The sequence below is a fragment of the Nicotiana tabacum genome, chromosome 3 (genome assembly GCF_000715075.1).
Source record: "Nicotiana tabacum cultivar K326 chromosome 3, ASM71507v2, whole genome shotgun sequence".
NCBI lineage: Eukaryota > Viridiplantae > Streptophyta > Magnoliopsida > Solanales > Solanaceae > Nicotiana > Nicotiana tabacum.
In genome coordinates, this window is record NC_134082.1 from 101,142,896 (window position 1) to 101,153,519 (window position 10,624).

A 10,624-nucleotide genomic window follows, 5' to 3' on the forward strand; every position below is an offset into this window, starting at 1 on the left:
ATTTTAATCCCCAAAAAATACATGCTCCAATCCTTCTTTTCAATTTTCAGTATCCTAAACCGCGTGACCACTTAACTCATTAACTGCTCATCCATTTTTATTGCTTAATGAGAAGATCAATTTGCCATCAAATAGATTAAGCAAAGAAGCCAAAACATCAATTAATATCCAAGTCAAGACAAGTAACAAAAGTTTCGTGAATCAATTTTAATACCAAATAAAGCAAATAAGAGACTTCAAGTTAAGGAGATATGAGCAGACCTTAAATAGAGTTTGGAATTCAAAAGCTCAGGCTGTTTTGAAACTCACAAGCAATAAGATCATGAACGGAAACTCGACAGGCAACAGACTGATCGAACTTTGCCGAAGGGACATGAATCTTGCCGACGAACTCGAACTCAGCTCAACCTCAATCGAACTCCATCTCTGAAACCAAGTGAAATTGAAAAATAGAGACAGAAAAAGAAAAATATTTTTTGTAGTATTTTCTGAAATTCTAATGCTGACTCAAAACAAAAACATTTTTCTTTCTTTTGTATATTGTTTTCAACATCAACTCAAAATAGAAACATTCTAATGCTGACTCCAAAGAAACAGAAAAATCCCATGAAAATTGAAGAACTCCAGACTTTCAACTTCAGTAAGAGGAGAGAAAATGAACTCTTTTTCCGGCGAGTTTGGGTGACGGGCAGCGGCTGTTGGACGAAGTTTTTGCCGGATTTCCGGCGTGTGTGACGGGGTGGAGTTGCTGTGTTCTTGGAGAGCTAGGGTGGGCATCTGGTCTTCTTTTAGGGGTGTGGGCGACAAGTTTTAGTAGTTGGTTGTTTGTAAGGGGTTTCTTGATTGTTCAGAGCAGGGGACGTTGGTCGTCGGTGGGTTGGTTGCTGTTGAAGGGGTCGCCGACGAGTGAAGAGGAAGGCTGGCGGCGACGCTTTCTCTAGGGTTTATATTAGGGGCTCTTCAATGTTTTCTCCCCATGAAGAAGAATATCGGCCACCGCTGGTCCTCCCCAGATTTAAGTATTTCTAGGTTTTTTTTATCTCATTAAGGGCAATGGGGTATGGGCTAACAAGATTTGGGCTTCAAAATTGGGCTTTATTTTCCTACAAAATTGGGCTAAGAAAGCTGAAAATTCAATTTGTTTTTAAGAATAATATGAATACTTATAAAAGATATAAAATTACTCTTACTAATTGATTTTAATAAACTATTAACATTCGAATAAAATTAAAATTAAAGTTAAAACTATTTTTGGTATTTTCAAGGATTATATTAGAATAAAATAGGTTCAAAGTAACATATCCTTTTAAAAATATCTAATACGTGAATTAAGTAGGAAATATGGAACTATTTTTGTAATTTTCAATTTTTGTTCTTAAAATAAAGTAAAATAGTTAAAACTAGGTAAAATAGCAATATTAGGCCTAAACTAAATATCTAAAAGTTAAAAAGAGTAAAATCTCGGGGAGGGTTAAAAATTACATGTCTACAGCTGCCCCTCTTTGATTGGAAATACGAATTATTTTCAGACAAAGAACGACTAGACAGGTTTTTTGACTCGACCCTTATTTAGAGAGACCAAAAATTTAAAAGAAAGGAGAATGTGATCGAGCCCTGGTATTTAAGCTGCCTACATATCCTTGGCTATAAAGGAATCAGGCCACGTGTAGTTCAGAAGTGAATGAGGTGATGAAGTATACTGAGATGGAGAGCCGATTGAGGTGCCGTTCCGTCGAGGTTCCGGTTCGCAGTTCTGTTATTACATCAAAATCAAAAAAATGAAAAAGACTAACTAAGCCTCTCAACTACGAGTTACAAGATTCTTATCTATAAGTCTTCTGAAGCTTGATCTTGAGTCTTGAATAGTTCTTCATGCAGACTTTAGATTTGAACCTTGACGCTTGTTAGCTGTAGGTTCTAGCTCGTTCTTCTTCAGCTTTTCAGATCAAGACCGGACATGTAGTGCTCGTAACCTCAGCCATGTCTTGAGCAACTCACATCTTTCATCTACTTCTGCATTTGGATTCACTTTCTTTCTTTTCTTTCTTTTTTTTTTCTTTTTTTTTGGATTGAGACTACTTCTGTTGATTATCTCGGATTGTTGACTCGCATTCTTGCCGCGAGCTTCTGCTACTTCTAAGTTGAATTGGATTCTGAAATGACTTCCCTTGTTCTCCAGGTGGGTGCATGCTACTGACTTGAAACTTGAAATGACTCTAAAATAAACTCTGAAATGTCTTCCCTCGTTCTCTAGGTGGGTGCCTACAATCAAAACAACAAATAAAATTTTTTGCCCCAGTTTGCACTAGGAAGATTTGTGAGTTATTAGCAAAACTGTAAATCACCTATGCTATTGATGCAATAATGAGAGTAAAACTAAAGACTTGACAGGAATGTGCGTCTCCCGTGAATCAAACTAAGAATATTTGACCAACAAATTCATCAGACTAGGTCTTCTATCTTAGGAGAAAGATTCATCAGACTAAGATTTTAATCCTAGGAGAAAATTTATCACACTAAGTCCCTTTTTCTCTTTTTTTTATTGTTATTATCTTAGGAGAAAGATTCATCAGACTAAGATTTTCTATCCTAGGAGAAAATTCATCAGACTAGGTCTTTTTGTTATCTTAGGAGAAAGATTCATTAGATTAAGATTTTGACCCAAGGAGAAAGTTCATCAAACTAGGTCTTCTATCTTAGGAGAAAAATTCACCAAACTAAGATTTTGATCCTAGGAGAAAATTAATCAGACTAGGTCCCCCTTTTTATTATCTTAGGAGAAAGATTCATCATACTAAGATTTCTATCCTAGGAGAAAATTCACCCCTCCTAAGATGTTCGCCATGGCCTACAAGTCAACTGAGGATTGTAGATCAGATAGGACAATTGAAGTGCTGAAACCCAGTTTCACAACGAAGAGGTACAATAAGAGTTGAATATTAGACTTGCTTGAAAGATTAGGCCACTTAATCCAAATGTGCATGTCATGGTCATTAGAGTTGGTATTCACATCTGATAAGTTTCTACTTTGTAATTTTCTTGTTAGGTATCATCTCTTTACCTTGTCCCTTATTTTATTCCTCTTGTTTTGTTTGAGTCCCTTCTTGAGTCTGTTTGGTCAGAACAAGTGAGAAATGACTTCAAAATTTGCTACCAGCTTTCCAATTGCACAAAACGAATTTGGCTAACACATCAAAGTGGCATAAGTCAGGAAAAATGGTATGCGTATTGAGTTGGTAACAATCAACATGCTTTGGGATTCATGTGAAATGCAAGAGTTCGGTAAATGTCAATTCATAAGCAAAATGCAACAGATAGAGGATATTGGGATCGAATGGAACAGAGATATTTTTTGTGATAAGGGTTGAAAGAAAATGGGTAGTCGATAACAGGCAGGGTCTTCCAAGTTAATCAAAGTTATCTTGGCAAGTGCAGAAGCAGCCGCCTTCAAGGTCTAGGCCACAAGCTAACCACCACATTTAAACTCACGAGTTTTCTTTGTTTGAATCAGGAAAAAAACAGGGCAAGCAAGTTGGTTCGAAAACAAGAAAAGAAAAAGAAAAAAAAAAGAAAAGAAGAAAAGGAGAAGAGCCGACAAAGGGAAGTTTTTCAAATCTTTGCTCTTACCTGTCTAGCTAGTGTGCATAAAATGTTGCCATTGCTCTTCACATTTTTCCTCCTAGGATAAAAAGTCCTAGTCCGATGGATCTCCCCCCGAATCAAAAATCTTAGTCTGATAAATCGTTCTCATAAGATAGAAGACCTAGTCTGACAAATTTTCTCCTAGGATCAAAATCTTAGTCTAATGAACCTTTCTCCTAAGATAAGAAGACCTAGTCTGATGAACTTTCTCCTAGGATCAAAATCTTAGTTTGACGAATCTTTCTCCTAAGATCAAAATCTTAGTTTGACGAATCTTTCTCCTAAGATAACAAAAAGGGACCTAGTCTGATGAATTTTCTCCTAGGATCAACGTCTTAGTCTGATAAATTTTCCTCCTAAGATAGAAGACCTAGTCTGACGAATTTTCTCCTAGGATCAAAATCTTAGTCTGATGAATCTTTCTCCTAAGATAACAAAAAGGGACCTAGTCTGATGAATTTTCTCCTAGGATCAACGTCTTAGTCTGATGAATCTTGTTGTACCTCTGAGTCGTGAAACTGGGCTTCAATGCTCCGATTATCCTATCTGACTCTCTATCCTTATTATCAAGCCTTTCTCATTTTGCTCTTTTCTCAACCCACTGTCACCTTACGGTGCCCATGAAGGTTTTCACTAATAAGACTCTCTCATTTTATCATTTTCTCTCTTTGTGCTGAGAACAAGGTATTACCCATGATATAGGAAGATCATACTTTCACCACACATTTGATTTGACATCCTCAAAGATTGGTCGGAAGGTCTTTCTTTGGACCGTAATGTAGGCTTTTGGATAGGGTTGGAAAGAAAGGGTGGTATGAAGGCCCAAACTGATTTAAGATGAAAGGGTTCAAAATTACAACTTTTGGAATCAGGTCTTTTGGCACAATTAAAACCTCTACCCCAGTTTCTTGGAGTTTGTGGAATTTTTTGGATTTTTGCTTTGATGGGATTTCTAAGAAAAATTGCCCCACTCTTGACTTCGAGGATTATGAAATATTTTATTTGGTGTGACCGAACCGTAAGGCTGCCTACGTATCTAGTAGTGACAAGAATCAGGTCGAACGTAGTTCAAAAGACAAAGTTGTTTTTTTTTCTTCTTTTCCTCTTTTCTTTTTCCTTTTCTTATTCTTTTTTTTTCTTTTCTCCTTTTTCTTTTTTTTTTCTCTTTCCTTTTTTTTATAGTCTCTTTTTCTTTTCCTTTTCTAGTTCCTAACTTTATTTCTGATTCCAAAAAAAGGGCTTGAAACAAAAAATTAGGGCTCAAAATAGGTAGCAAAGGATAAAAGTGTTTGGGTAGCAGAATAAAATGCCTTCGTCATACCAAACTTAAAAATGCCAAGTACAAACATGTAATTGAAGATAATCAAACAAATCACACACAGAATCTATTGATGACATCAACACAAACAAAAAGTGCTAATGGGCAATACCTTTGTCCCAATGAATGACCCTTGCCAGTTCGAAGCAGACTTGACACAGAATTGGTAATTTGGTATACTAAGTGTAATTAAGTCAAACTTTAAACATTGAGGGTAATAAGGTTTCCTACGTGGCATAAGAATGTAAAAATTCCTTTTTTTTAACAAAAGAAGTCTGGTTGCATCGGGCCAAGTAGGTTCTTTTCTTGTCAATATACGGGCCTAATCTTCTAAATTTGAGTCTAAAGGAAGACATTTCACGTATGACCGGTTTTTAAGCCTTTCTTTATAGTTTGTCCCTTTTTTGAAATCTTTATAGGTGTAGACTCCCGCTTCAAAGGCAGAAGAATGCTACCCATGAAACTATACTTCGAAAGAAGCACAGGAAGAGATCCAGTATGTATTATTAATATCTGATTTTGCTAAGAATAACGAGCAGCAACGCAGGCCTGAAGTTTGTCAATATTGGCTAAAATATAAATAGTTGTAAAAACTGAGTATAACTTAAATAGAGGTAAAATTCAATATTTACTTTTCTTAACCAGTATACATAAATTATATACTGATTATTCATAATTATCTACATTATATTAAAAGTAGGAAGCCCTTAACTAATAAATTGAATTACTAAAATATCCTTCTTAAAATCTTAATTACCCTATTTATAGAAAATAAAAATATAACAGTAATATTGTTAAAACAAAAAAAAACATACTTATTTGAAGTGTCCTTTCTAAAAAGTTGTGACTTTTTAATAAGTAACTAAATATCTTTTGTAAGCCTATTCACGTTGCTTACTTGCTAAAATCTTAAGAGGAAAGTCGTGGTGATTTCGGACAAAATATGTATGAAAATGAGAGCACAAGTAGAGAAAATAAAAAAAGATATTATCTTTGGTTTGATCCTTACGAAGAGTTTCGTCGTTTAAATATACCATGGACCAACAAAAATATCATGTGAATTATGTTTTTAGTTTCTTTTGTCAATTTTAAGAAAAGAATAAGCATCATATCTTTTACCACCGTTTGTTGAATTTTACAAGTTTGTGGTTGCTTTTGATTATTTGATTTTTTTACTATTTCAACATAAAAATCTGCTTCTGAAAGAAATGTGGTATATAGAACTTCCAAGAATCACATGTAGATAGAATTTTACTTTTATTCACGAGTACTATATAATACACAATTTTCCAGATGGAATACTAGGATAGATCATTTGAAAGCTAGGTAACTAATATAAAAAATAAAAATAATAATAGAATTAACAAGTTAAATTGCATTGACAATATAATTTTTTTTCCAGATAGTAAGTTAAATTCCTATAAGTATTGGGGATTCATCATTGAAAATTAGAAACCAGAACTATAATCTGAAAAATAAATAAAAGAACATAAAAAGATTTTTGGTGACTATATTTTCGAAAAGTAGAAAGAGAAATATAAAAATGAAAACTAATTGATTTAAGTGTCATTTATGAAAGAAAAAAAAATCGTTATATTTAAATAATTTTCTTACCACCAATTAGTGACATAAAAGAATAGTTATTCCCTTAACTTTTTCATAGTTCTTTTTCGTCAACTATACAAAATAATATGTCATTCTCCTTAAATAACCAATTCTCTTAGAATTGAAGAGTATATGGTTATTATTTTTTATTCAATATACAATTTCAATTTTAGAACTCATTCTTTTTATCGGGTCGAATAAAATAACATACACGGCTACGCAGGGGCGGAACCACATATAGTTAAGGGGGTTCAACTGAACCCGCTTCATCGAAAAATACTATTGTGTATCTATGTAAATTACAACCAAAGCAGGGTAACTTTATATAAATATTATATTTGAACCCACATGACAAATGATTTGCTTCCAAAAGTGGTCAAGCGGGTTCATAATTTGGGCGAGGTCCTGTGTTCGATTCTTGGCTAGTGCTTTTATACATACTGTACTTCTTTTTTGTATAGATAGCAACAAGAATGTGCAAATGGTAGACTTAGTAAAACTGTTTTGCATCAAATTAAATTAACCATACCTTGGCTTGTTCACTTATTACTCCAATGTCTTATATTTTTTCGTTCTCTCTATTTCACTTTAAAATTTGTTGTCTTTAGTTAAACTCAATACAACTTATACTGAAGTTTATTTTACTTCAAAAGGTAATTTTAGCTTTCTCCTTCATAAAATTTTCTAAGCCCTTCAAGTATATATGTTGAAATTATTTATTATTTTTTAATTTAATTTAATTTATGTTGAAATTTTCTTAGTTGTTTTATAATTAAATTTTATTATTTAGTGTATAAGCTCTCTTTCTTTAATTATGGTATTAATTTAGTTTAGTTTGTAATTCTTTTCTTATTGCCTTCTTTTATAAATAAAAATTTGTTACTTATAAAACTAAAAAATAATTTATAATCTCAAATCTCTTGGAGTTAATAATTTTATAGATTGGTCAATATTATTTTGTTGTTATATAGCAAAATTTTAAATTAGCTAAATTTAAATTTGTTAAATTAAAATAAGCAAAAATTTGTTACAACTTAAGATGATTTCATTTTAAGATTACTCCATGAACAAAAAGGATAAAAAATGGCTTCCTGTTACCGCTTATATTAGGAGAGTGTTTGGATTGGCTTTTAAGCTGGTCAAATCAACTTTCAAGCTCTTTTAGCTTCTTTTTTTTTGGTAAAATCAAAAAGTGCTTAAAATAAGTTAAAAACTGCTTAAAACAAGGCAAAAGTTAGACAACCCCAACTTATTGCTTTTTGACTTAAAAGTTATTTCTGCTGAAAAGCCATTTTTTTAAGCCAATTTAAACGGGCTCTAGCTATGGTTGTTTCCAACTGAACCCGCTTGCATAAAATTCTAGGTCCGCCACTGCGGCTACGTATAAGTGTGTGTGTATGTGTGTAAATGCACATGCATGTATATGTACTTATATTCATATATCTTCCGTTATTCGTAACAAAAATAGTTATATTTACTTTTATGTCAAAGTAAGATTATCATTGGAATGCTATCGAGAATGGCGAAAAATAAGTTGCATCGACATTGGAGAGTAAATAATTTAACTATTAAGTTTCTCTATGACAAATAATTATTACTTCTTTATATAACTACACACTATGAAATTGACTATACATTTTAATTTACTTTAATGTTAAAGTAAAATTATCGTTGGAACGACATTGAAGAATGGCGAGTGTTGCATCGATATTGAAATGAAAATAATGTGACAGTTAAGTTTCTCTATCACAAATAATTATCATTTTTATTATAAGTATACGTTATAAAATTGGCAATAATATACTAGATATCCTAATTAGGAAGACGAATATTGATGCAATTTCTGTACAACTTCCACAAAATATTACTTTCATTGGACTATAATTTTGTGATATGTATGCGGCGGTAAAAACAAGGGGGCTACAGAGACAGAAACTTTAAGACGTGAAACATTTGCAACTATATTTGATGTTGCATATATTCATATTTAAATTATATTGCTGAAATATCTAAAATTAATCAAGAAAATAGTCAAGAAAAGAGGATGAGCCAGAATTTAAAGCTTATGGGTTCGGGATCCTAATCTTTTAAGCTATTGGGTTCTACATTAATAATTTGTACGTATTTAATGATAATTCTAAGACAAATACATGGTTTGAACCAAAGCTACTGAGTTTGGTCCAACCCGTAACAAACATTGTAGATCCACCTTACCTTAACAAACAAGTCACGTGCAACACATGTGTAGAAAAACTAGTATACAACTATACATAATTATATTATATATTCTTGTGCTATTTTTAGTTTAAGTGGTTGGATGAACGACTATTTAGGTTATTTCTTCTATCTGGTGCTATTCCTACTTAATCCGCACAAGAAACGATCGGGAGAAATTCAAAAATAGCCAGATTTATAAGTGGTCATTCAAAAATAGCCACAATTTCAAAAGTAGTGAAATTTAGCCACTTTTCATGTAAAGATAAATCTGAACGAAATCATTGTTCAAAATCCGGAAAAATACTCCAACATAATATACTAGAGTTCCAGCATAATATACCGGCCCATCATAATATACTGGAGTTTGGAGCACCGGTGCTCCACTCTCCAGTATATTGTAGGAATATTTACCTCATATAGCAAAGGTTGATACCTTATTTATTTTAAATAAATATCCTTTTAAAAAATTATACTATATAGATACCTTTTGATTTTTATAGCAAATATCTATTTATGGTTACCTCCTACTCTTAAGCCATAAAATACTCTTTGTATTATTTTTCTCTCTCATTCTCTCAGATTTTTCTCCACCCTCTCTCTCTCAACGTCAGTATCTCTCCCTCAACGGCCCATGTATTATTGTTGTAATTCTTCTTCTTCGGATTATGATGGTCGAAAAACCGCTTCGCATGTTGTTGTTGCTGCTGCTTTGGCCGTGATGGTGCCACTAATTCTCTACAATGTAGAAATTGACAGGGAGACCTATTACAATTGCCAGCCAACCAATGTTTACAGACTACTGATTTTTTAGTAGTACGTTGTTTGTGATCTAGTGAAGGATGAAGACGATTCATCAACCCCCGTTATAACACATCAGTATCCATTACTGACCTTTACAATACTCTGTTCTATGAACTCTGGAAATGGCGAGGAGACCCGTTTTAGCCGCTTTGTTGCAGGTTGCTTGAATAGATCCATTAGGGTTTAAGAGTTTTCATTGTAATTCAATGTATCTCGTTATATTTCATGTATTTTATTGTATTCACTGTCTTTTTTTTCATTGTATTTCAATGTATCATGCTGTATTATATGTATTTCATTATATTCACTGTCTCGCTATATGTCATGAATGTATTCATATATATTTTTTAATTAATATAATTTATGTATTCAGATGTGTATTATATAATTTTTCTGAAGATTGTTATATTTTTGGGGTATTTTTCTGTTGAGAATCTTTTTATAACTGAAAATACAAAATTTGTGTGTTATAATTGAGTTTGTTGAGTTATATTAGGAATCTATTATGTTAATTGATTCACTTTCCGTTTTAAAAACAGTGTAATCCCCTATTTCACGCCGTGAATACAGTCGAATACAGTTGAATACAATAATCTGTCCAGCTGTAATCCCATGTTTTACTCCATAAATACAGTCGAATACACTCGAATACAACAACTGATTAACTGGACTTCCCTGAGTCACGCCTATTTTTGCTACTGTATTCATGAATACAATAGCTTAAATACATCAAATACATCTTATAACCACATAAAAAGTATCTATAATCCGTAATATAGCAAATGGTATCTATAGATGACTAATTATTCCAAAAAGATAGTGCTTTATGAAAATTTCTCTATATTGTATTGGAGCCAGCAAAGTATATCGGTCCAGCATAATATGATGGAAGTTTATATACAGGTGCACCGAACTCCAGTATATTATGCTGGATCGGTCTCTGTTGCAGCAAAATAGTGACTATTTTTTATTGACTTGACAAATATTGGTTATTTTTGAATGACCAGTCCGAAAACTGACTAGACTGTGCTATTTTAACGA